Source organism: Budorcas taxicolor, chromosome 17 (genome assembly GCF_023091745.1).
Source record: "Budorcas taxicolor isolate Tak-1 chromosome 17, Takin1.1, whole genome shotgun sequence".
NCBI lineage: Eukaryota > Metazoa > Chordata > Mammalia > Artiodactyla > Bovidae > Budorcas > Budorcas taxicolor.
Window position 1 is genome coordinate 57,758,884 of NC_068926.1, and position 26,659 is coordinate 57,785,542.

General features: G+C 48.9%; 1 protein-coding gene across 1 annotated transcript in view; it reads left to right on the plus strand.

The window, feature by feature from the left end:
* The first annotated feature begins 13,007 nt into the window (after positions 1-13,007).
* NOS1 (nitric oxide synthase 1) overlaps positions 13,008-26,659 on the plus strand; it is a 188,630-nt gene continuing 174,978 nt past the window's right edge. Inside the window, exon 1 of the mRNA XM_052655010.1 lies at positions 13,008-13,253. The gene's annotated coding sequence lies outside the window, so the exon portion shown is untranslated. The remainder of the gene's footprint in view (positions 13,254-26,659) is intronic.

A 26,659-nucleotide genomic window follows, 5' to 3' on the forward strand; every position in this document is an offset into this window, starting at 1 on the left:
GGCCTCTCAAACCTTTCTGGCCCCTGGGGTCCTCCTCACCTTTGCCCAAACTGAGACCTTCCTGAGCCTACCTTCATCTCCTGTCTCCTATCAGCCTCTTCCTAGGCACGATGCCACTAACAAGCCAAACAAGGGTATATGCATTCTTATGCACTGAGAACAGTGTCTTCAGCCAGTGCCCAGAGTTTTCCTGAAATATGTCAACAGCAGGCTAGTGAGTGTGATCAAAGAGCAAAGAGGCACTGGGTAAAACGAAATGAGGTGCTGTTTCATTGCTACAGGACTTGTCAGGGCCTTTACTATGCTCCCAGAGTGGACCAGAGTATATAGGTTTCCCAACTCTTTTGACCCCAGAACCCTTTGTTCACTGTATCTTAGAAGATGCATATTCCAAGGGAGAAACATTGCTCTCAGCCACGGGAAAAATTCAAAGTATATTCTTGGGCCTTTTACAGACCATATAGTATGAGACTCCACGTTTCCCGCATTGTTAGATGAAAAGGAAAAATGGGGTAAGATGCACTGTCTCAACTTCTTATTTTGTTTTGTCAAAAAACAGCAAAATCCAAATAAGATCTCTCCACCACTTTACTATCATACTTCCCAGGTGGCTCAGTAGTAAAAAAAAAAAAATCTGCCTGCCAATGCCGGAGACACAGGAGATGCAGGAGACTTAGGTTCAATACCTGGGTTAGGAAGATCCCCTGAAGGAGGAAATGGCAACCCACTTCAATATTCTTGCCTGGGAAATCCCATGGACAGAGGAGCCTGGAAGGCTATGGTCCATGGGGTCGCAATGAGTCAGACACGACTTAGGGACTAAGCCCCTTAGTGTGCACCTTACTATCACCACTGTTTTATGAAAGAAAGGCTAAAAATTAGAGCAGCCACAATTTGGGGGAATAAAAATAAAAATATCCTTATATTTTTCATTTCTCCAAAGCCCAGGGAGCACGCTGACACAGACCAGCACGAGTCTGTATACAAGTGTCTGGGGGCCTCACACTTGGTGTGGAAGGTCCGGGGCTCTAGGGTTTGACACCAGGACTCTGAACCCCAGTTCTTCCATTCATTGCCCCAAGGCCCTGAAGAGCTGCCATTCTGTGTGCCCTTCCCCTTCCTCTAAGGACAGCTCTACCTGTGATCTCAGGAAGACCGTCCTCCAGCTGCTAGAGCGGCTCTTGCATCCCCCTAGGGCAGCTGTTAGCCAGGACTGGACTGGTCGCAGAAGTACCAAACCAGGCAGTGTTTGTCTTGAAGGAGGATGACCTCCGAGGCATACCTTTCACTCTGGAGTACCTCCTCCCCTGCAGGATCAGGCTGAGGCTGGACCTAGCCTGAAATGGCTCCTTGCCTGCCTTCTCCACACCCATCATCCCTGGGAACACGTCTTTAATAAATGACTCACTCACGACTCCTTAGGATCTGCTTCTGGGAGAAGTCAAGCTAAGACAGTCACCCAGGCCAGTCTCAGAGTCTCAATTTCCTCAGGCATCATATAGGGACAATAATCATATCTAACTTCTCAGCTTCAGGGAGCTGATATATGTGAGCCATTTAGCATGGAGCCTAGCTCATAATTCAAGAAAAGCTGATACTTGCCTTTGTTATTACATTGTTATTGGAGCCTATGTGTCTTTGGAGTTTGCAGCAGCTCTCTCCCCAGCTCACAAACCCAAGAGATCAGTCTCGTACAAGAAAGACTGGCTTTTGAGCAATGGTCCACCTGTAATGTCCTCACCTATAGACCCAGCCCATCCCCTGCCCCCACTCCCTGCCAGGAGGTACTCCCAGAACAGGGGCTAGAGCTTGAAGCTCTAGCACCAGACTCCTTCCCCTCTGACTGTTCATCCAGAAAGAACGAAGCTTCAATGCCTCCAACCATACCTCTGAGGATTTCAATTTATTTGATCGCTTCTGCTTTTCTTTTTTTTAATATCTTACTCACTACCAGGAGCCTGACTATGGGGTTAGGCATCAGAGGGAGGGTGGGGAGCAGGACTGTGATTTTCTGGTCCAGCACCGTCCTGACTCTTTGTTCTATGTGACATTTTCCAACCTCAATGAGACTTTTTTTTTTTTTAAGGAAAATCAGATCCCACGTTAAGAATAATGGCTAGAAGTTCTTCAAGGAACAAGAAATTACAATACCACTTTGATAAGCAGGCAGAGGTGAAACATAGCTGAATAATGTCCCCTAGACACTGACCTGGGGGAGGAGGTGAATTGACCAGCATCACTCACTTAGGCCAGATTTGCAGTTGTTTTATTACATGTCTAATTAAGTCCTCCTAAGGCTGGTTTAGCTTTCACTTGTAACATATTTGAAGTGATGTTTGGTTCCACTGCTGCTTTCTCTATCTTGAAGTAAACCTTCTGATCAAAGGACTTAATGTTACTCTTCATGACAACAGGGTATCAGCAACCTCCAGCCCCCAAGCACCATCTGACTAGCCACCTAGTTTTGCACAGCCCACAAGAATGAGTCTTTTATTTTTAAGTGGTTGAAAAAAGAAGATTCTGTGACATATGAAAATTATATGGAATTCAAAATTTCAGTGTCCATAAATAACATTTTATCGAGACACAGCAACACACATGGTATGGTCTGTGAAGCTAAAAATATTTACTATCTGGTCCTTTACAGAAATTTTTCGCTGACTCCTGCAGTACAGAATTGTCAGCACTTTCTAGGGAAGGAGGAGACAGGTCTGTTCAGAGTAGGACAGTGAGAGGACATCAAGCCACACTGAGTTTGGGAAGAGGGTTCTTTGCCAAAGGTAAGGGTCCCTTTTTCCTTGGCTGCCCACCCTGTCTTCTCTGCATGGATGTGTATATCCCAGCAGTCCTTTCTGCTCCATGACTATACGATTAAGCCCCGCCTACCCATAGCTGATTGGTTTAGGGGTAGACACCTGACCCAAACTGAACCAATCAGATGTCTTTTCCTGGGAATTTTGAATTCTGAACTGGGGTTTGCAGGGAGGGATTGATTAGTATGACCTTCAAGAATTTCTGCTGCTGACAGAATTTCTGCATTTCCTCAGATTCCTTGGATTCTCCAGCTGGATTCTAATCAGTTCTTCCCCCTTTCTCCTCTTTTCCCCAAAGCTCGGTTAGAATTTTTGTTGACGTTGTTATTTGCAAACCGAACAAACCTGAAACCCAGGGCTCTAGCCCTTATCTCTGCTCATCATTTACATGATATGATGTCAGGACTTAAGGTCATTTCTTCTCACAAAGGAGCCTTACGAAACACCCAGAGTCAAGAGGATGAAGACAGTGACCCTCTAAGTAAATTAGAAAGATTAAATTTGAGCAAAGATGACAGGCTTTATTTTTAAATATAAAAACATTGTACAAACCAATTTCAGAGTCAATTTCATTAACAGTGTTCTTAACACTAATATTTTATTAGATAAGTTGTTAAACCTATTGGTGGCCCAGTTTTTTCATCATCACCAAATGATAGTATGACGTGACCTTGTAAAACTAATGTCAAGATTGATACAGAATTACTAAGAAGCCATGGAAATATAAAAGGAGTTGCACAAGGAAACAGTATCACACAGCAGAGAAAAGAGAGAGGGCTTCACAGTCAGCCAGACTTGTGTTGGCATCTCAGCTCTGTTGCTGTGTGACCTTGGGCAGGTTGCTTAACCAATCTGAACCTCAGTTCCACCATTCACATAACAGACAGTACAAGTCTCAATCACGTGTGCATGCTCAGTCACTCAGTCATGTCTGACTCTCTGTGACTCTATGGACTGTAGCCCACCTGGCCACCCTGTCCATGGGGTTTTCCAGGCAAGAATACTGGGGTGGATTGCCATTTCCTGCTTCAGGGGATCTTCCCAACCCAGGGATCAAAACTAAGTCTCCAGTATCTCCTGCACTGCAGGTGGATTCTCTGCTGCTTGAGCCACTGGGGAAGCCCACAGGTCTCTGTGCCATGGAGTTATTGCGAGCAGTAAATGATATAATTCACATTAAGCCATTTAACTCCATGCCAGGCACAGAGGTGGCCCCCAGCAACTGATAGCTGTTGTCACCAGTTTTATGATAGATTACCCACAGAAAGGCCAGCACTATTTCAAGGTGGCAGTCACCCTTCCTCCCCATTTCTCACAGTTTAAACAATCTTGTGGCCTCCACCTCACCTGCCCCTACCTCAAGTGTGCGGGCTACCTGGTTCCAGCTAACCTCTCTTTCCTTCTCATCTTCCCATCAAAGGTTGATGTTCAAGATGCAAGGTCTTTGCAGGAATGAGCTTGGAGCCTTCCAGCACCTCTGAGAGAGCAGGTTCTTCTGAGGCTTTCAGGGCCCTCTGCATCCCAGTAAATTGTATCAAGATATTTGCATTTCAAATAGCCCCACCCTAATCCCCTCCAGAAAGAATGAAGGGATGGAGCCAAAGCAAAAACAATACCCAGCTGTGGATGTGACTGGTGTTAGAAGCAAAGTCCGATGCTGTAAAGAGCAATATTGCATAGAAACCTGGAATGTCAGGTCCATGAATCAAGGCAAATTGGAAGTGGTCAAACAAAAGATGGCAAGAGTGAACGTCGACATTCTAGGAATCAGCGAACTAAAATGGACCGGAATGGGTGAATTTAACTCAGATGACCATTTTATCTACTACTGCGGGCAGGAATCCCTCAAAAGAAATGGAGTAGCCATCATGGTCAACAAAAGGGTCTGAAATGCAGTACTTGGATGCAATCTCAAAAATGACAGAATGATCTCTGTTCGTTTCCAAGGCAAACCATTCAATATCACAGTTATCCAAGTCTATGCCCCAACCAGTAATGCTGAAGAAGCTGAAGTTGAACGGTTTTATGAAGACCTACAAGACCTTTTAGAACTAACAGCCACAAAAGATGTCCTTTTCATTATAGGGGACAGGAATGCAAAAGTAGGAAGTCAAGAAACACCTGGAGTAACAGGCAAATTTGGCCTTGGAATGCGGAATGAAGCAGGGCAAAGACTAATAGAGTTTTGCCAAGAAAATGCACTGGTCATAGCAAACACCCTCTTCCAACAACACGAGAGAAGACTCTACACATGGACATCACCAGATGGTTAACACCGAAGTCAGATTGATTATATTCTCTGCAGCCAAAGATGGAAAAGCTCTATACAGTCAACATAAACAAGACCAGGAGCTGACTGTGGCTCAGATCATGAACTCCTTATTACCAAATTCAGACTCAAATTGAAGAAAGTAGGGAAAACCGCTAGACCATTCAGGTATGACCTAAATCAAATCCCTTATGATGATACCGTGGAAGTGAGAAATAGATTTAAGGGCCTAGATCTGATAGATAGAGTGCCTGATGAACTATGGAATGAGGTTCGTGACATTGTACAGGAGACAGGGATCAAGACCATCCCCATGGAAAAGAAATGCAAAAAAGCAAAATGGCTTTCTGGGGAGGCCTTACAAATAGCTATGAAAAGAAGACAGGCGAAAAGCAAAGGAGAAAAGGAAAGATATAAGCATCTGAATGCAGAGTTCCAGAGAATCGCAAGAAGAGATAAGAAAGTCTTCTTCAGCGATCAATGCAAAGAAATAGAGGAAAACAACAGAATGGGAAAGACTAGAGATCTCTTCAAGAAAATTAGAGATACCAAGGGAACATTTCAGGCAAAGATGGGCTCGATAAAGGACAGAAATAGTCTGGACCTAACAGAAGCAGAAGATATTAAGAAGGGGTGGCAAAAATACACAGAAGAACTGTACAAAAAAGATCTTCACGACCCAGGTAATCATGATGGTGTGATCACTAATCTAGAGCCAGACATCCTGGAATGTGAAGTCAAGTGGGCCTTAGAAAGCATCACTATGAACAAAGCTAGTGGAGGTGATGGAATTCCAGTGGAGCTGTTTTAAATCCTGAAAGATGATGCTGTGAAAGTGCTGCACTCAATACGCCAGCAAATTTGGAAAACTCAGCAGTGGCCACAGGACTGGAAAAGGTCAGTTTCATTCCAATCCCAAAGAAAGGCAATGCCAAAGAATGTTCAAACTACCACACAATTGCACTCATCTCACACACTAGTAAAATAGTGCTCAAAATTCTCCGAGCCAGGCTTCAGCAATACATGAACCGTGAACTTCCAGATGTTCAAGCTGGATTTAGAAAAGGCAGAGGAACCAGAGATCAAATTGCCAACATCCTCTGAATTATCGAAAAAGCAAGAGAGTTCCAGAAAAACATCTATTTCTGCTTTATTGACTATGCCAAAGCCTTTGACTGTGTGGATCACCATAAACTGTGGACAATTCTGAGAGAGTTGTCCAGACCACCTGACCTGCCTCTTGAGAAATCTGTATGCAGGTCAGGAAGCAACAGTTAGAACTGGACATGGAACAACAGACTGGTTCCAAATAAGAAAAGGAGTACGTCAAGGCTGTATATTGTCACCCTGCTTACTTAACTTATATGCAGAGTATATCATGAGAAATGCTGGACTGGAAGAAACACAAGCTGGAATCAACATTGCTGGGAGAAATACTAATAACCTCAGATATGCAGATGACACCACCCTTATGGCAGAAAGTGAAGAGGAACTAAAAAGCCTCTTGATGAAAGTGAAAGAGGAGAGTGAAAAAGTTGGCCTAAAGCTCAACATTCAGAAAACGAAGATCATGGCATCTGGTCCCATCACTTCATGGGAAATAGATGGGGAAACAGCGGAAACAGTGTCAGACTTTATTTTTTGGGGCCCCAAAATCACTGCAGATGGTGATTGCAGCCATGAAATTAAAAGACGCTTACTCCTTGGAAGAAAAGTTATGACCAACCTAGATAGCATATTCAAAAGCAGAGACATTACTTTGCCGACTAAGGTCTGTCTAGTCAAGGCTATGGTTTTTCCTGTGGTCATGTATGGATGTGAGAGTTGGACTGTGAAGAAGGCTGAGCGCCAAAGAATTGATGCTTTTGAACTGTGGTGTTGGAGAAGACTCTTGAGAGTCCCTTGGACTGCAAAGAGATCCAACCAGTCCATCCTAAAGGAGATCAGCCCTGGGATTTCTTTGGAAGGAATGATGCTAAAGCAGAAACTCCAGTACTTTGGCCACCTCATGTGAAGAGTTGACTCATTGGAAAAGACTCTGATGCTGGGAGGGATTGGGGGCAGGAGGAGAAGGGGATGACAGAGGATGAGATGGCTGGATGGCATCACCGACTCGATGGACGTGAGTTTAAGTGAACTCCGGGAGTTGGTGATGGACAGGGAGGCCTGGTGTGCTGCGATTCATGGGGTCGCAGAGTCGGACATGACTGAGCGACTGAACTGAACTGAACTGAATCCCCTCAAAATTCCTGGTGGCTCAGAGGTTAAAACGTCTGCCTGGAATGCGGGAGACCCGGGTTTGATCCCTGGGTCGGGAAGATCCACTGGAGAAGGAAAATGGCAACCCACTCCAGTACTCTTGCCTGGAGAATCCCATGGAGGGAGGAGCCTGGTAGGCTACAGTCCATGGGGTTGCAAAGATTCAGACACGACTGAGTGACTTCACTTTCACTTTCACTTTCAATTCCCTTAGAGGCTTATTTTCTGGACCTTGAGGTGATTTCCTCACACCCACATCAGTACTCTGAGTACTGACTGTAAAGGCACCTCCACACATGGTATAGCCTCTCCAGCCTGGTAAACCAGGCACCAAGCGGGGAAGGCCTGCTTTGGGCCGGGAGGTTTAGACTTCATCCCCCACAGTGATGCTCCAAAACTGTGCTGATACACTGTGGCCAGCAGCCACTGGTGGTTACTTACATTTAAATTTAGTTAAAATTGGGCTTCCCTGTTTCAGATGGTAAAGAATCTGCCTGCAATGCAGGAGACTCTGGTTCGATCCCTGGGTCAGGAAGATCTCCTGGAGAAGGAAATGGCTACCCACTCCAGTATTCTTGCCTGGAGAATTCCATGAACAGAGGACCCTGGTGGGCTGCAGTCCATGAGGTCGCAAGAGTCAGACATGACTGACTAACAGTTAAAATCTGAAAAACAAATCTCCATCAGACCTGCCACATGTGGATAGGGTTTAACCACCTTAGTGCCCACATGGCCATTATGGCAGGAAATTCCACTGAGTGCACCACAGCAAGTGAAACGGTCATCACTCCCACTTTCCAGATGAGAACACTGAGGCTCAGGGCCATTCAGCTGTGTAGTTAAGCCGGGATAGATGCCAGGCCTCTGATTCCAAGCCACCAGACTGCGCTGTTTCTCCTACAAGAGCCAGGCTCTGGGGCTGGGCTCCAAGGAGAACAAGACAGATGAACTTGGAAGACAGAGAGGTGAGTAATGAAAACCTGACAGTACCATGCGACGGCCCACATCTCTGTGGGCCCAGGGATGCCTTATCCAATGTGCTCAGAATATCCTACCTCCAGTGTTCATTCCCACGATCAACAAACTTTCTCGAATGCACGCATGTGCTCACTTACTGAGTCATATCTGTGTCTTAGCAGCTCCCTGAACTTTAGCCTGCCAGGCTCCTCTGTTCTCGGGATTTTCCAGGCAATACTGGAGCAGGTTGCCATTCCCTTCTCCAGGGAATCTTCCCAACCCAGGAATCGAACCTGCATCTCCTGCATTGACAGTCAGATTCTTACTCCTGAGCCCCCAGGGAAGCCAATGGTGTTACCCAACACAGAACTACAGGCTACCTGTGGTTATAGAGCCCTTGAAGTGTAATGAGTCTGAATGGAGATGTATATGTACAATCCACAGTGGATTTCTAAGGTGTTTAAAAAAAAAAAAGCAAAATGTAAACTATCTTCTTAACAATTCTGTATAATAGTTATATATTGATGTGATCATTTTCGACTGCTGCTGCTGCTAAGTCGCTTCAGTTGTGTCTGACTCTGTGCGACCCCATAGACGGCAGCCCACCAGGCTCCCCCGTCCCTGGGATTCTCCAGGCAAGAACACTGGAGTGGGTTGCCATTTCCTTCTCCAATGCATGAAAGTGAAAAGCCAAAGTGAAGTCACTCAGTCGTGTCTGACCCTCAGCGACCCCATGGACTGCAGTCTACCAGGCTCCTCCGTCCATAGGATTTTCCAGGCAAGAGTACTGGAGTGGGGTGCCATTGCTAGATCCAGTTAAATAAAATACCTCACTATCATTAATTTTGCCTGTTTCTTTTCAGCTTCTTTTCAGGCTACTACTAGAAAGCTTATCGGAGAAGGCAATGGCACCCCACTCCAGTACTCTTGCCTGGAAAATCCCATGGACGGAGGAGCCTGGTAGGCTGCAGTCCATGGGGTCGCTGTGGGTCAGACACGACTGAGTGACTTCACTTTCACTTTTCACTTTTATGCATTGGAGAAGGAAATGGCAACCCACTCCAGTGTTCTTGCCTGGAGAATCCCAGGGACGGGGGAGCCTGGTGGGCTGCCATCTATGGGGTCGCACAGAGTCGGACACAACTGGAGCGACTTAGCAGCAGCAGCAGCAGAAAGCATATAATTAGGTCTTTGGCTTGCAGCGTATTTCTCCCATCTGTTGCTGCCCTGGAAGGCCTACTGGGTGCCAGGCCCTGTGCTCTGCAAGGGGCTGCAGGGTGAAACCAGAAAAGAATTCAGCTCCAGGCTGACAGCAGACCCCTGGAGCCCAGACAAGGAACCTGCTATGCCGCTCTGAAACTGGTCTCTGCAGCTGGTTCCCCAACTCCCAAAGTCCACCGGCCCTGCCTCCTGCACAGGGATGCTGGTAAGCTACGTGTGCAGGGCTGCATGTGCAAATCTGGGGCCGTAAGCAAATGGCTAATCTTTTCTGTTTCCTCATCTGTAAAATGAAAATAATTGCCCCTGCCTCCTAGAGTTATTTTAGAGATGGAGTAAATGAATGAATGCCAAGTGCATATCCCATAGTAGGTGCTTCACAGATAGCTAAGGTTAGCAACTAGGGGTGGTGTTTTCCCCTATGGCAGTTGGCAATGTCTAGAAACATTTGGGGTGTCACACTTGAGGGAGGAGGTTGCTAGTGGCATTTAATGGTGGAAACCAGAGATGTTGCTAAACCTCCTACCATCATTCAGGGTACAGCTCCCATCTCAAACACTAATCAATGAATAGCATTGAGGTTTAGAAACTGCTGTATGGCAATGCTATTATTGTTATTAATAAAAACACCTGTGAAGATTACCTAATTAAAGGTACAATCATGAGGAGGCAGACTCCCTGAAGACAGAGATTTTTTATCAGTCTTTATCACCGCTGTATCCCCAGAGCCTAGGTCAGTGCCTGGCACATAGCACGTGCTCGGGAAATATTTGTTGAATGAAGAATGAATGAGTGAAATGGCGAGACTCCTCCTTGTCAAAGTATCAAATGCTCAAAGTATGAAAGGGCATGGTAGATCATCATTTCGATAGATACATTTTTTAATACAAGAAACATTTGCTGAGCACCTACTGTGTGCCACACTCTGTCTTTGAGTACTGAGGGTTTCATAGTGTAAAGGGGACAGAGGAGATGGGGCTCAGTTTTGTGGGCAAGATGGACAAGTGAACTGACCCTTCTGGCAACGGGCAGTAAGTGCTGACCGGGGGCAAGGGTGAACCCAGGGGTGGAAGGAGGTCGGGGAAACACCTGACAGGCATGGGAGATGGACTCAGAAGAAGCTTCCAGGAGAAGGTGATGTCAGGAGAAATCGACTAGCTTTTCTAGAACACTCTTCCCATTTCTGGAGTCCCCTTAACAGCATCCTGCTGGAATCTTTTGACTGACGGGGAACTCATTCCCTCACAAAGCAGAACATCCTGTGATTTCTCACTGCTTTTTTTTTTAAAGATTGTTTTGATGTGGGTCATTTTAAAGTCTTTATTGAATTTGTTACGAACATTGCTTCTCTGTTTTATGTTTTGTTTGTTTTGGCCATGAGGCATGTGCGATCTTAGCTCCCCGATCAGGGATCGAAGCCACAACCCCCACCCCTGCATTGGAAGGTGAGGTCTTGACCACTGGACTGCCAGTGAAGTCCCTCTCACTGCTTCTTTCTAGAATATTCTCCTTACTAGTGAGATAACCAGGGGCCAGGGTGCAGTCACCTAACTCAGAGCCCTTCTCATCTGGAGGCCCCAGTCTGCACCCTGGCCAACTGCCCCACGTCTGGCTCAGAAGGACCCCATGGCTCACAGCCCAGCCAGCTGCCTGCTTCCTTCTCAGCCTGACAGGTCAGGCCGGCTGAGTCACAGGCTCAGCTTCTCCCAGCCCACGTGGGGTCTGAGACTGGGCAAGGGGGATGGGCTGCTGGCCAGATTGCCCATCAGTCACACCAAAAAGGAGCCCATGAACCTCACTGAGGATTAGACCTAAGAACATTCTGGAATGGCACGCTCCACCTTGGAGCTCCCTGAGGGGCAGACCCAGCAGACAGGCATATTATTCTACTAGTGAGGACACCAGGGAACACAGTGTGTGTGTGTGTGTGTGTGTGTGTGTGTGTGTGTGTGTGTGTGTGTGTGTGTTGCCAGAGAATGGTCTTATAATAATTATTATTGCAATGGATTGTCGTGGTTAATTATTAGAAATTGTCAGCTCCATGTGGACAGGGGTCCATCCTCACTGTTCACTGCTGTATGCCCAGTGCCTGTAAGAGTACTTGGCACAAAGGAGGTGCTCAACAAGTTATTTTGTTGAGTAAGTGCATAGACAACAAGCAACAGCTACTTCCTATTGGAGGACATTCTACAAGGAATTACGTATATATGTGTCTTTTAAATTTATCATCAGTCTCCATCAGCAGGGCACATAGCGCCCAGCGTGGTAACCCACACACAGTAGATGTTCAGTAGATGTGATTGAGTAAAGAGGCAGGTGCTGGCATTTTCTCATTTATTCTTATACAGCCCAGGCAGAGAGGCACCTCTTTGGCATCTCTTAGAGATGAAAAATTGAGCCCCAGAGAAGGGAAGTGACCTCTGAAGGTCACCCAAGTTGGTGAGAAAGAGCCAGGGCTTGAACCCATGTCTGTGTGGTTGCAGAGCCTGTGGGTGCTCTTAACTGCTAGGTCCTGCTGCCCCTGGCAATGAGGGGCTAGGGCAGGGGTGGGGGACCTCTGAGAAGGGGTACTGGGGACAGAGTAGGGACCACTTTAGAACTCTCCAGTCTTGCCCTGTGTGTCCCAGGTGCAAAGCCCTTTTGACATGGCATCCCATTTGGTGTTCACTGGAGCTTCAGCAAAGCCCAGAGAGGTAGAGGAACTTGCTCAGGATCACACAGCAACTTCAGCACAGGTCTCCTGAGGCTGTGTCCAGTGTTCTTACCCCGAAAGTCCACCTATGGCTCCACCTCAGAGTCCTAATACGAGCAGGGACTCGTGCAGGTCAGAAGAGAAAGCCTATGTTTCAGCATACACACAGACTTTGTTTTCCCAGGCAGCCTGACCCAATACGTCTGGTGGTAAATCCAAATTCTGCACTTCGCTCTATGACCTTGAGACTTGGCTTCCTGTCTCTGAGCCTTGATTTCCCTATCTAAAAAATGATTCCTCACTTTGCAGGTAGCAACTAAAATCCCTGATTGGTGCCTCTCCTGCTGTGTGACCTTGGGGGGAAAGCTTAGCTTCTCTGAGCTTTGATTTTTTTTTTTTAATCTGCTAAGTGGGGTTAAATAAATACCCACCTCTCAGGGCCCAAGAGAGTTAATGGGAGGGGTCCATGTGGGGACCGTGCAGGGGCCTGGCATGTAGTAAGTGTTCAGTAAAAGATGGTTTGGGGATCCTTTGTGATTGCAGTGGGTGGCCCTCCTCAGGACCCTGCGGGCACAGCCCGGCCACTAGAGACCCAGCGCACATGCTTGGGGCTGCCCCCGGCCAGCTGGGGGGAAACCTGAGCCACCCTCCTCCTGGGCAGAGACTGTCACTGCTACTGCTGCCTCTGAAATGAAAGAAAGGTCAGAGCCTAGGGAAGCCGGGCTGGGTGTGCGATGGAGGCGGCTGGCAGGCGAGGAGGGGAGGGGTGGCCAGTGGCTGCCTGACTGCCCTGATCTCTCCAGGGGAGGCCTGAACCGGCCAGGCCTGGGTGCAGCCCCCCTTGCCCCGGCTTTGACCCCCTGGCCCCAGCAGAGCCGCCTCCCAGCCTGCCCCTGGGGAGGGGCCACCTGGTGTCAATTAAGCCCCAGCCACAAGGCTCACGCCACGCCAGGCGGCTGATTAGTGCCGCCGGCCTCTCCAGATGGGGAGCAAGGCCTGAGAGGGGTGCCTGCCACCACGCCAGGAGGAGGCCTCGCCGGAGCCAGTGAGTACCCATGTTGGGGGTCCCGCTCCCAGGCCAGTGGGCCTGGAGAGCCCGACTGGGCCGTGGTAGGACAGGGGGGCTCACTGCGGTCTCTGCTTTGCTGGGGCATCTCAGGCCTCTAGCATCCCTGACCCCCTTTGCTTTGGCTTGACCTGCAGGGACCAAATGCCAGCCTGGGGGCCTTCTCCCTGGATGGTGCAGCTGCAGGAGCTGCCCCCAGCCTGTGGCTGAAGGGGACCTGAGGGGTGAACAAAGAGCCAGTCAGCCCAGAGGGAGGCTTTAGGGTCCCACCTCTCTGTTCTTCACCCTGAAAGAACTGGCTCTTTGTGCCAGCCCGTCTGTGCACCCAAGGCCACTCATGTTCCTCCAGCCCACCAGCTCGTGTCGTGGGGTGGCCCTGTTTGGTTGCCTAGCATGAGACCCCTGCAGGAAGCTGACATGGGGGGCTGCTCCCTCCCCAAGCCAGAGGTCAGGGGGAGTCCTCTGGTTTCAGAGTGCCACATGGTTCGGTGCACGGCCGGGGGCAAGTAGGGCCCTGGCCTAGGACCCCTGAGGCTTCTGGGGCGTCATCCAGCATGCAGGCTTCCACAGGGTCTGAGCCACCCCATGTTACCCAGTGGGGAGTCAGTCCCAGTAGTGGCAAAGGAGGGGACAGCTGCCAACCCATGGCACAGACTAGAGGGGTGGTCAGAGAGAGGTCCAGCTCGGTACCTCCCAGCTACACCATGACTTGTCCTGGGGCCCACACTTTGACCTGTGGGACCCAGTTCCTGGCTGAGAGGTGGGCTATTATCCATTAACCGGGTCCCTGGTGACAGATGACGTTGTCCCTTGGTAGTACCACTGGGTGGTCTGTGGCCGCCGCCAGCTTGGGGCAGAGGCAAAGTGTGTTTGGCACAGGATGGAGGGCCCTGGGGGGATGGAGCGATGCCGGTGTGTGTCCACGTGCTTGCGCCACGTGGGGGGACTTTAAGAGCTGAGGAGGATCACCTGTGTGGATCACTGGAGCCCGTTCTGGACGGTGGCTCCAACACGTGGTTGGCTCCGACACGTGGGCTCGGGAGGAAGGATGGGCCGTGGGCAGAGAGCCCTGTGGCCAGCAGGGCACAGCTACACGTCCCCACCTGTGCGTATGTATGTGGTTGTATCGATGCCAGTGCTGTGCAGACGGGGGCTCCTTGGCAGTGTCCCTGGGTCGTTGCAGTCTGCTCTTGCCAGCTCAGTCCATCGTGGAGGTTAGGGGGCAGTGTTTCCCAAGGGGAGCACCCACGAGCTCCCTGGCGAGCCAGCTAGGTCCCCGTCGTGCACCCCAGGCCCTGAACTTGCTCTGTGTCCCAGACGCCATTCCCACTGGGCTGACTGAGGCCAAGCCAGGCTGGTGGCTGGAATCCGAAGGCTCGGTCCCTGGAACATTGTCTGTGGGCCTAGGGTGAGCGGGGGCGACCACAGCTGAAGCTCAGCTGCTTTCTGGGAAGTACTGGATCTAGTTCATTTCCTCCATAAATATTTACCACAGCCCTCCTGCAGGCTACAACCTGGGCTCAGAACTGGCACTGTGAGAGTGAACCTAGAATTCATTCATTCACTCAGAAGGATTGATTGAGAGACCCCTAAACTTGGTGGTGAGTCATTTCGTGGTAGAGTTCAAACCCATTCCTTTTATTCCTTCATTCACCCCACAGTATTTGTGGAGCAGCTGCTATGTACCACTATGCTGGGCTCACCACTGCAGTTGCACCAGCGAGTCTGGGAAATGGGAAATCATCAACTCTTCCAACTTTCCTTGTCATCTGTACACAGCAAGCCTGGATCTGGAAGAAAGCCAGGTGCTTAAGAAACAGAAGAACCTTGAGGGCCCTTCTCTGGTCCTTTCACAGCAAGGCATAAGGGCCCCATTTAACCATGCAGTTGCCACTAGAATGTCCCCAGTGTTTACCTGGAATTAGTAACTTTCATTGGAACCCAGTGGTCATGACAAGAACAGGGTGAGCTTTACACACAGACGTGGTTTAATTTCCTTTTCCAAAGGAAAGTGTGATCATTTTGATGATTAACTACCAGGCATGCCTGAGGCACTTGCTCAGGTAACTAATAAATACTAGAAGGTGCCACTTATTATTTTCCACAACTCAGGCATATACAGGATTCATCTTTTTGAAGTCTTGCCCAGGTCAGCTGGCAGCCCTATTACTTCCTCATTTTATAGCTATACAAAAATGAGGCTGTGAGGGGGCTTCATGACCTGCCCCAGGCCTTTCTGACTCCAGAGCCTGAGCTTTTAACCTCTAGGCTAGAGTCCTCAGGGAGTTTCCATCTAGATAGGGACATGAGCAGAACATCTACACACAAAATTTGAGTGGGGCGACAAAAGGGAGGATGTGCCCCCACTCAAGCGGTCGGTGGGGCAGCTAGAAAACACAAAGAGCTTCCGAGTCTTTGCAGCCGCAGAGCACTTTTGTCCAAAAGTAGAGCAGAGCGGAGCTGGCCTGGGTGTGACTCTCGGGTCGGGGTCTGGCCCAGTGCAGCCCGGGCTCCCTCTGATCCCCTGCCCTTGGGGAGGAGGGCAAGGTCCCTCAGGGAACCCCTGGGGTGTGTGGGCAGCTGGCAAAGCACTTTGGTGTGAAGTCAAAGCCAGCCAGGGTGGACATGGCAGGTGAGGTTACCTGGCAGGTGAAGGCGTGGTGGCCGGAAAGGTTTGGAGAAGGGCAGGCATCGGGGCTGGGGAAAGATGAGGCAGCCATTCGCTGACTCATTCATTGATTCATTCACTCAGCTCCTACTCCAGGCAGGGTACTGGTCAAGGCACAAGGATTAGAGGGGTGACGATGGTAAACCACGCTCCTTCCCTCTGCCAAGAACTGATCCTCAACACAGCCTGAGAGAGCAGAGCCTTTGCACTGAGGGCAGAAGAAATGGCTCCTTCCTTCAGTAAGGGATACTGCCACCTGGCCTTGATCTTGGCACTGGGGTTATAATGATTAACAGGTGGAGGGAGTGCTTTCTAGAAAGGGAGAGAGGGGGAAGCAGCAGAGGGCAGCCGAAAGGGCTTAACAAGCCTGGAGACGCTCAGCTGACCCCATGGGGGGCTCCGGAGTGTGAGTGGCACGGCGGAGTTGATCCCACCTTGAGGCAAGGGGGCAAGCCTTTAGGATCCCCATGTTGGCCAGTCACTGGTGCTGTTAGGGTGAGGGGTGTCATCTTTCCCCAACAAACCGGCTTGGCTACATAAGGCCGTTCTCCGGGAATAAAGATCAGCAGCTGGGGAGTGCGTACATTGCTGGACAAAAGACACTCAGGCAGGGCACCAAACTGGCCTTCTGTGCCGCCCCTGAGAATTTCCTAGTTGGGTGGAGGAGGCAGGCAGTGGACAGGTGAGGGAGGGTGCCCTGGCCCAATGGAGAAGCACAGAGGGCTGGGGAAGACCAGAACGGGGCCCCAGACGCAGTGTGGGAAGTCAGGGAAACGTGGCCTTGGGCAGCCTGGGGCCTGGATTCAAATCCTAGCACTGCCATCTGCCAGGTGACGGCCCCAGGCCAGGTCCTTCCATCCCGGAGCCTCTGCTTGGTCAGCTCTCTGCTGTGGATGCTACCTGGGGCTCCCTGCTGGAACAGTGGGTAGGACTTGCATGTGATCCAAGTGGCCCCATTCCTGGCACACACGGTAAGTGCTGGGACGCTGCGGATGGCGGAGCTGGTGGATGGACGTGGGGTCAGGTTATAGGGTGCCGTGAGCCTACAGAATCCAGTTCTTTCCTGCAAGTCCCAGAGAGACATGGGAGCCTCGGGAGGTCAGCCAGAAATGGCTGCCAGGGTCAGGTCCCAAGTGTCATCAGTACTTTGGGTCCTTCAGGTGGAGGCAAAGAGGGGATACGTGTGGACGGAGCAGTTGCCCCCAGGATGGAACAGGGCCCTGGAACTGACCGAGAGGGGGCAGGCCCCTGTGGTCTCCCCATGCCTTGCTCCCAAAACACAGAGCCCGGGTCTGAGCAGACCATCTCTTCCTCTAGGTACCATACCCTTGTCCAACCATACATCCATCCATTCATTTATTCAATAGCTATTTCCAGAACTCCGGCTACGTATGCCAGGCTCTGAGGATGTGTTTATAAGACAGAAAGGATCCCTAATCTCAAGGAACTCAGTTTGTGGTGGGGAGGGGGGTCATTAAACACCAAGGACAGGGGACAGAAAGAGGGACATGGCAAAGGGGTTGAGAAGATGGAAGCTTTGAGCAGTTTCTGGGCATGGTAGGGGTTGGAGGGCAGAGGCCTGGGTGCAGGGCAGTAGGCGTGAGCTCAGCAGGGGCAGAGGACAGAGGAGCTACTCTGCTTTTGACCTTGGGTGGCTGCAGCCTGCAGCCACGTGAAGCCAGGTTTCGGTTCCCAGCCAGACAGTGGCAGTGAGCGCTAAGTCCTAGTCACTAGACCAGTGGCCCGTGACAAGGCCCTTGCTCTTCGGCTTTGCAGAAAAGAATTCCCACAAAGACGGAAAGTAGTGGAGCAAGTTAAATGTTTATTAGGAAGAAAAGAATACTGTATGTGTAAATAGACACGTGGGCGGACTCAGAGAGAGTCGCACCCCCCGTGGCAGCCTGAGTCACGTCTTTGGGGCATCTCTTCCTGGTTTCCTTTGGCCAGTTGTCTTGCTTTGCCTGATTCCAAGGTCGTCTTTGGTTGAAGTCAGGATCCTCCCATGTGCGCACACGCATCTCTCAGCCAAGATGGATTCTGGTGAAGGGGCAAGGGTAGGTTGACATCACTTACTGTGAGGTGACGCTCCCACCCTTTAGACCTCCAAGGAGCCTTTCTGGGCAAGTATAGTTGGGAAGGTCACCTTGACCTTGACAATGAGGAATACGTGGTCTCTTATATGAGCAGGACTCAGCTCCTCCTCCTCTCCATCTTGGAGTGTCTGTCCACAGGGGACAAACTCCAGCTGCCCAGCCTGGGGCCCATCCATCTCCTGCCTCATTTTTCATCCAGAGCTCGGCTGGGAAAGGGAGGTGGCGTGCAGGCCAGGAGGGACTGTCTAACTGAAGATCACGTGACTGCATAAGAATGTGCGTGCAGAGCTGTGTATGGACGATCGTGGGAAGGGGTGGGTGGATGTGTGAATGGGAGGGTGTGTATGTGTGCAAGAATGTGTTTAAGGGCATGTGTGTTATAAAGAGTGTAGAGGGTATGTGTATGAGTGTGTGTGAGTACGTGTGGTGAGGAAGCCCCTGTGAGGAGGTGTGTGTGGGCAGTTGTGGGGGGATACACATGTGTATTGAATGGTGTGTATATGGGCGTGTGGGGGTGTGTAATGAATGAGCTTGCCTGTGTGTGGTACCTACACAAGCACACGTGAGTGTGTGTGAGAACCAGCAAGTGAGAGGGTGTGTGTGTGTGGGGGGGGTTGTATCTGTGTGCATGGATCTATACTTCTGGATTCTAAGAGCCGGAGAGAGTCTTGACTCCCCTTCAGTCCAACCCCCACCTGCCCACCCCAATAACAAGCCACCTCATGTGTGCACAGCACCCTACAGCTTGTACTTTTCCTATTCATTCATTGTTCCCTCCCCTACCCCCAGCAGCCCTGGAAACATGGCTTCAACCCATTCGACAGATGTGGCAACTGAGGCCCCCAGGCCAAGAGGGAGGTGGGGGCAGTGCCTCTAGGTCCCAGGACTCTGTTTCTGGCCAGATTCCAGCTCTGACTGCTCCTCCCTGTATCTCTTCCAGCTCAAGCACTTACCCACGTAACAAGATGCCTATTCAAAGCCCACACACATCCATTACACTGTTTCTTTTCTCCTTTGATTCTTACTTTCTCTTTTTATCCTAGTTCTCCTCTGGTTCCACTTGGCTTCCACTTCATTAGGGATGAATGAGTCTGTAACTTTGACACATTCCTCACCCACACCCACTCCTGCCAAATGTCTTTTTTAAAAAATCACTTTAGAATTAACAGGAAAAATTCTTATAAAAATGTTTAAATTGAAGTGGAGCTCATTATTCAAGAAAATTTAGGGGAAAAAAAATGGGTTTGCAAATGCTCACCAGGATTCCCCTGGAACAATGCATTATACAGAGACATTCACTACTTACAAAGAAAAACAAACAATCTCAAATAAAGACCAAATATTTTGGAAGACTCAGACCCCAAAGCAGAGAAAACAAATTCAGTCTTAAGGAAGCCGGTTGTGCAATTGGCCAGCAATCCCTATGGATTCAGGAAACAAGCTGCCTTCTGCCCACTGGATCTGCATATTAGCTAACGCCCTCAAAGGATCTTCCTACTTAGCCTCAGGGCCCCCCGGCTACCCTCAGGAAGATAGAAGTGGTGGCTCTCTTACTTTCAGAGGAACGGAGGGTCAGTGCTGAGCTCTGGGACCCCAGTGGTGTGGTCTGAGCTTAGCACGGCCCAGCCTTGGGCATCCACGCTCTGGGCGGCCAATGCTCTGTCCCCACGAGGTTCCTCTTCCAGCGGGGCTGTGACCTGACCCTCTGGTCTCCCAACTGGGACCTCAGCAGCCAACAAGACAGCCCCAGGGAGCCTGTGTGAGCTGGACGCAGCCAAGGGCGGGAGTTGGGAGTGAAATCTCTCAGGACCATGCCAAGTTAGCACTGGGGAGGGGACAGAGGGTCGAGGCAATGAAGGCCCTCCCCTCCTCTGTCTCTCTCTGTCTCTCCCTCCCTCTCCCTCCCTCACTGGCTCTATGAGCATCTCTCTGGCTCTGCCTCATCACTGCCACTCTAGCGATAGTAATGGTAGCCTCTCACGTCTCTGTCACTGCTTTCTTCTGTGTCCCTTCCCTGGCCTTCCTCCCACCTGCTCTGTGAAGTGGGCGAGACTGGGACGATCCTTTGTCCTGCTTCATATACTGAGAGCCAAAGGCTCAGAGAGGTTAGGTAGCTTGTCCCAGGTCACACGGAGCTGGGCCATCCCCTGAAGACTGTGTTTTCCAGTCCAGAATGTTCTTCCCCGTGTCGTCATGGAGCCCCCCATGTCTCCTGCCCAGGTGTTCCTCCACTCTGGCTGGCACTGTTACCTTATATTCACCTGTATTCCCTTGACCAGGTTGTGAGATGCAAAGACCACTATGTCAGGAGAGAATGTTTTCATACCATCGGGTGTCACTTCCATCAGTCCCGTGAGCCAGCAATGATGCTGGTATTGGTTGTGGTTGCTACCCATCAGGTACTGATTGGTGTTTTAAGGGCTGGTTTGAGCCATTGGCACCCCCCTGTCCTTACCTTCCACGGATGGAAACTGGCACAGACTAGCTGAAAATGATTAATTCGAACTATTTGGATTCAGTGAAGAGCCTGTCCATGGGGACTGGCAGGATTGGAATTTAATTCTAAGTGAGCAACAGTTTTTGAGCAGTGGGTGTAGCCTGCAAGATGATAGCATATAATTAAAAAAAGAATGAAATAATGCCACTTGCAGCAACATGGACAGACCTAGAGATTATCATACTAAGAGAAGTAAGTCACACAGAGAAAGACAAATATCCTTTATCACTTGTGTGTGGAATCCAAAGAAATGATACAAACGAACCTATTAACCAAACAGAAACAGACTCACAGATATAGGGAACAAATTTTTGGTTAGCAATGGGGAAAGGGGTTGGGGAGGGATAAATTAGGGTTTGGAATTAACAGATACACGCCACTGTCTGTAAAATAGTTGACCATGTTTGGCAGAAACCAACACAAAGCTGTAAAGCAATTATCATTCAATTAAAAATAAATTTTAAAAAACCAACACAACATTGTAAAGCAACTACACTCCAATAAAAAATTAATTAAAAAATAATAGTTAACCAACAAGGATCTACTGTATAGCACAGAGACCAATATCTTGTACTAACCTATAATGGGAAAGACACACACATTTATATATCTGACTCAATTTGCTGTACACCAGAAACTAATACATCATTGTAAATCAACTATACTTCAATAGAGAATAAATAAAGAAATGGAAAGGGAAAACTTGAAAAAAATTCAAAAGATGGCATATAGATCCATGTCTTTCAAACATGGAACACTTTTCAAGGGCACATTCTCACAGACACTCCCCCTTAATGTTGCCATAAAATATTTTGATTATGATGCTGCTTAATTGTGTACCCGCAGAACAGCAGGTATGAGTTCTTCATGCTTATATTCCTACAAAACCAAAGCAAATCCACAAATTGAACACCATCCCAATTACAGAGCAAATCAGATTTGAGCTCAAAACATGTTAGTAATGGCTTGAGTGAAGTTCTGTTTGCAACATAAGTATAATACATGATGCATGGACCAGAAGGCCCTCGGGGGTCCCCCAGGTTCTGCCCACCAGGCCCTGTGAGGACTTGATTTTCCCTCCCTCTCTCCTCCTCACACTGCTTAGAGCCCTCTGTCTCTATAACATGGTGTTCCAGTCTTTGGCCTTCTCCAGGCACGGGGAGGATCATTTCTGTATCGTGCCGGTGGCCTCTTCTCATTCCTGTGCAGTGATTAAAGCAAGACAGCTCAGCCCAGCTGCCATCATCACAGAACAGTCACTGGAATCATGTGGCAGCTCCTAGTGATGAGACTGTCATCAGCAGATCCAGGAAAGGCTGATGGTCGTGTCCTACACATCAGTGATAACACTTCTAAATGATCAGAGTGTCTTATGAACCCCTGTGGGGACCCCAATACTTTGGCCAATAATTTGTCCAATACTTTGGCCACCTGATGCAAAAAGCCGACTCATTGGAAAAGACCCTGATTCTGGGAAAGGTTGAGGGCAGGAGGAGAAGGGGACAACAGCAGATGAGATGGTTGGATGGCATCACTGACTCAATGGACCTGAGTTTGAGCAAACTCTGGGAGACAGTTAGGTCAGGGAAGCCTGGCACGCTGCAGTTCATGGGGTCACAGAGTTGGACATGACTGAGTGACTGAACAACAACAAGGGGACCCCAATTTCAGAAATGTTAGTTCAGGTACCTCCAGTAGTATGAAGAAATGTGCATCCCAGTTAGGGGGCCCAGTTAGGAGGTTATGGTTAAGATTTGATGCTGGGAGGCTCCAAAAGCTAAAATGGGACAGGTCTGAGTGGTGGGCTGAAGGCAGATTAGGCAGAGTTTGGGCTTGACAGTAATGCTCAGAGAACTGGCATGGGGTTCCTGGAGCCTCCCAAAGCTGTGAGGAGCCAGGAGAGAGGAATTAGCAGGAAGCCAGGCAGGAAAAGAGGCTCAGCTTTTCCCAGGCACGCTGGGATCCTGGGCTCGGCTTCCCTTGCCTTGTCGCATCCTCAGCTTCTTGGTAGGTTGGCTGAGACCTTCTACCATACTTGGTGGTACAGACAAGCAAGTCAGGGGATAAGGTGGTCGTGGTGTGAATTCTAGCTCTATGATTTCCCACCTATGGGACCTCAGACAAGCCCCTGAACATGTCTGCAGCTGTGTTTCCTTGGCTCTGAAAGGGAAATTGAATTAGAAACCTTCTTACGGTTATTGTCAAGGTCAAACAGAAAGGTCTGGAACCTTGTGAGCTCAGAAATTGCAGCTTCTGCTGCTGCTGTTCCTGTGATCATACCTCTATGTCATCAGCACATCCCTTCCACCAGCACCCTCTACCCTCTGCTCCATCAGCCTGAGTCCCAGCTCCCCTCAACAGGTGCATCCTCCTCCCCCAGTTTATCAAACGCCTGCACCCCTAGCTGCTTTCCTATCTCTAAAGAAGCTTTTCAACCTATCTCATGCCGCACACCCTTTGGCCCTCTCACAAAACCCACAGACACCTTGGCAGAAGAGTGTTTTTCAATGCATAAAAAATAACACCCAGGATTGTGAAGGAACCAATTTTGTTGAGTTGTAGTTACCAAAAATGTATTTTTATTAAAAAAAAAAACAAATAGAAAATGCATGTGTTTATCTATACGTTAACTAAATGAGTAGCTGTGAGCCTAACACACTGCGAATTTGAAGAAGTGATGAGCATAAATATTTTGGGATATTTGTCAACAGCTATAAGGTAATATGAAAATACCTACTATTTTCTATCAATGATAAAGTCACAAGTCTGATAATACCGATGTGGCTTTTCCCCTGTATTTGTAAGGAAAGCAAATGCTAAATTTCAGCTCGAGGTTAATAACATAAAGATGTAATTATTTGTTCCCATCCAAGTTCACAGCCCCTCTTAATTGTATCCAGAGACCCTTTGCTCCAAAACCAGTGGTGTTAACTGCCTGAACCATGCATGTAGCTTTTGCCACTGACTCTTTTAAGCCAAGATTTCTCTCCATTTGAGTGTTCAAACTCTCTTATCAAAGAACATTCACATGGTAAAAGGAAAAATAAACAGGAGGCAAAGCCCTACACTGGGAAGCAGCTCCCTGCCCCACCCCTTCCTGCCCTTAGTCAGCTTCCCAAGGGTTCCCGTTCTTATGTCTTCTGGCAGTTTCTTCCGTGGTTATCTCCAAATCTCTCAGTGCCACGCATATACTTGACGTTTATTGATTTCTGGACCTTAGACCTTATCTGTCAGCATGTCCTGCCCTGTCCTCCCAGTGTAAGTCAATCACTGTTTTCAGTCCCACATTGGTTACCTTGGCAACTTCAAGAAATGCCTTCCACTCTCATTTCTTATTTCATCAGCCACAAGCAGGGTATTTTGACTCCATGACCATTTCGGATGAGACACTGATGTTCTATCTTCCTTCCTTTTTCTTCTCCCTGTTTTTCTTGCCTGATCGATGTGGATCACTGATTCATTCTATATGCGGATCCTATCTACCTAATATGGTTATAAGCTTCTGGAAGACAGGGTCCTGATGTGGTTTCTCATGGATCCAGCACGGCGCTTGGCACACAGTAGGTGGCAGTGAGTCTGTATCCTGTGCTCTGTGCCTTGGCTGAAGTAGGTACCCCTAACCTGGCAGCAGGCCCCCAAACACCACCATGGCCAGGGGAGGAAATGGAACGTCACTACTGACTGAATGAGGGACATCATTGCTGTAATTAAGCTCTACAGAAATTCTTTCTTGGCCTTGGGGTCTGAATTTCCCATTAGAGCTTCAAGGAAGCTTCTTCAGGGAGTATATTAATGACTGAGCGATAATGAACCATTACCTCCCCTCCTGCCAGGATCACTGGATTTTCAGCCAGGCATAAAATGATTCTGGGAAAACAGACAGCAAATTTCAGAAGAAAGAAGCCTTTCTCATATCATTCTGAGTTTGATGACTTGCTTCCCATGTGCCATTCCTGTTCAAAAAGGAAATCCATTTCCTGTGAGAGGGAAGTTTCTAAAGCCACTCCCTTCACTCAAGCCTCTTTACAACCATCCATGGCTTCTCAGTTTCTTGGGACAAAGTCCAGGCTCAGCTCAAGGCCCTGGACTCTCGCCAACTCTCTCATTCCTCCCAGCTTCACTTCCCATAGTCCATCCAGGCAGGACAGAACTTACTGTTCCCCCAGCTCAGCACATTTCCTCTTGCCCTCGCCTCTGCACCTTCTGCTCCTGCTGCCTGGACAGCCCATCTCCCCACAGAGCATCCCCTGCTGGTCCTTCCTGCCTCGGCGTAGACATTGCGTCTGGCAGGAACTCTGGCTGGACTCTCCTAGGCCTTGTGTCCTCCCTTAGACTCTCATACACACTCCACCATAATCCATATCATGCCAAATAGAAAACGCCTGTTTACTTGCCATCTGTCTCTCTTGAATGAAAATTCCTTGAGAGTGGGATCCATAGGTGATTCAGTGATAGGTCACAACAATGTCTAGCACAATGCCTGGAAGCTGGAAAGTGTTCAATAAATACATTAATGATGGGTGTTTAGCTTGATAGATGTACTAATAGATGTATGAGTGAATGGATGGATAGATGGATGAATGGGTAGATGAATGGACAGACAGATGCATGCTTAGATGGGTGTTTGAATGGTTGGATAGATCAAAAGATGAGTGTTTGAATGGATATTTGGATGCATGGATGGATGGATAACTGGAAGGATGGCATGGATACACAAGTGGGCGCAAATGTTTGCAGTTAGAAAAATGGAAGGGAGATGACTATTTAATCCCTGCAGCAGGCTACAGTCCATGAGGTCACAAAAGAGTCAGACACAACCTAGCGACTAAATAACAACAACAAAAAGAAGTGTATAATAAGAAATACCAACAGACTTCATATTCCTTTCACCCTAAAATTCCATTGTTGATGGAGATATCAAAACATGTGCCAGGAGATGGCTTAATTGGTCCTATTGCACATAGCCTTAGGGTTAAGTTCATGTCCCAACCTTCCCCAGCTCTCCCCAGTAACCTAGCAGGGATATTTCAGTCAAGAATTTCTCTGAACCTTCCTGAAACCTGTACTTTTATGAAGTGCCTCTGGGGCTCTGAATGTTCGATGTTAACCATCAGTGGTGTAAGCAGGACTTTCTTTGAGTTTATTGTTCAGCAGCAAACATTTCCTGATGCTGTATTATGCTCCAGCAACTATGGTAGGTGCCAGGGACATGGAAATAAACAATCATTGCCTCCCTGGAGCTTAAAACGTGGGGAAAGTAGTGGATGCGACTGTGCATGCCATGGATAATAACACGGTAACAACAGCAGTCACTGTTGCTAACGTTTAATGAGTTCATGCTCAGAGGAAAGCAGATGGAGATGGAGAAAGAAGAGAGGGTGGTCTTGGTGGGAAAAAGTACAAGAAGAATAGAATACCCTGTCATGTGAGGCAGGTACCATTTAGCTTCATTGTATAAACATAGAAAGTGAGGCTCAGAGGGATGAGGTGAGTCACTCAGTCACAGAGCTGATCAGCGGCAGAATCAGCATTCTCCCTGCCTCCAGGGGCCGACTGATTGGAAAAGACTCTGATGCTGGGAAAGATTGCGGGCAGGAGGAGAAGGGGATGACAGATGATGAGATGGTTGGATGGCATCACCGACTCAATGGACATGAGTTTGAGCAAACTCTGGGACATGGCGAAGGCCAGGGAAGCCTGGAGTGCTGCAGTCCATGGGGTCGCAAAGAGTCAGACGTGACTGAGGGACTGAAAATCAACAGCCAGGACCCAGGCTTTTAACAACTGCCTGACTGGGGTCTGTAGCCCACAGCAGAGCATGAGAGAAGGCCCACGATGGGGTAAGCCAGGCACTGGGGGAGTGCTTGGAGAAGGAAGTGCTTGGAGAGGAAAGTGCACTCATCCTTCCTGGAGGGGACGTGGAGTCTCCATGGACCTGAGCATCATCATCCTGTGGGCTCTGGTGCCTCCATGCCTAGTGAGGTCTATGTGGTCAAGCTTGAGCTGAGGTTCTGACCAAGGGCACTTCCTGGCTGGGGTACCTTGTTGGGTTTACCCAAGGCACCACAGTACTAATGACAGGACTCGCCTTGGGATCAGAGTGTCCTGAGCTGAAATCCCAGGCCAG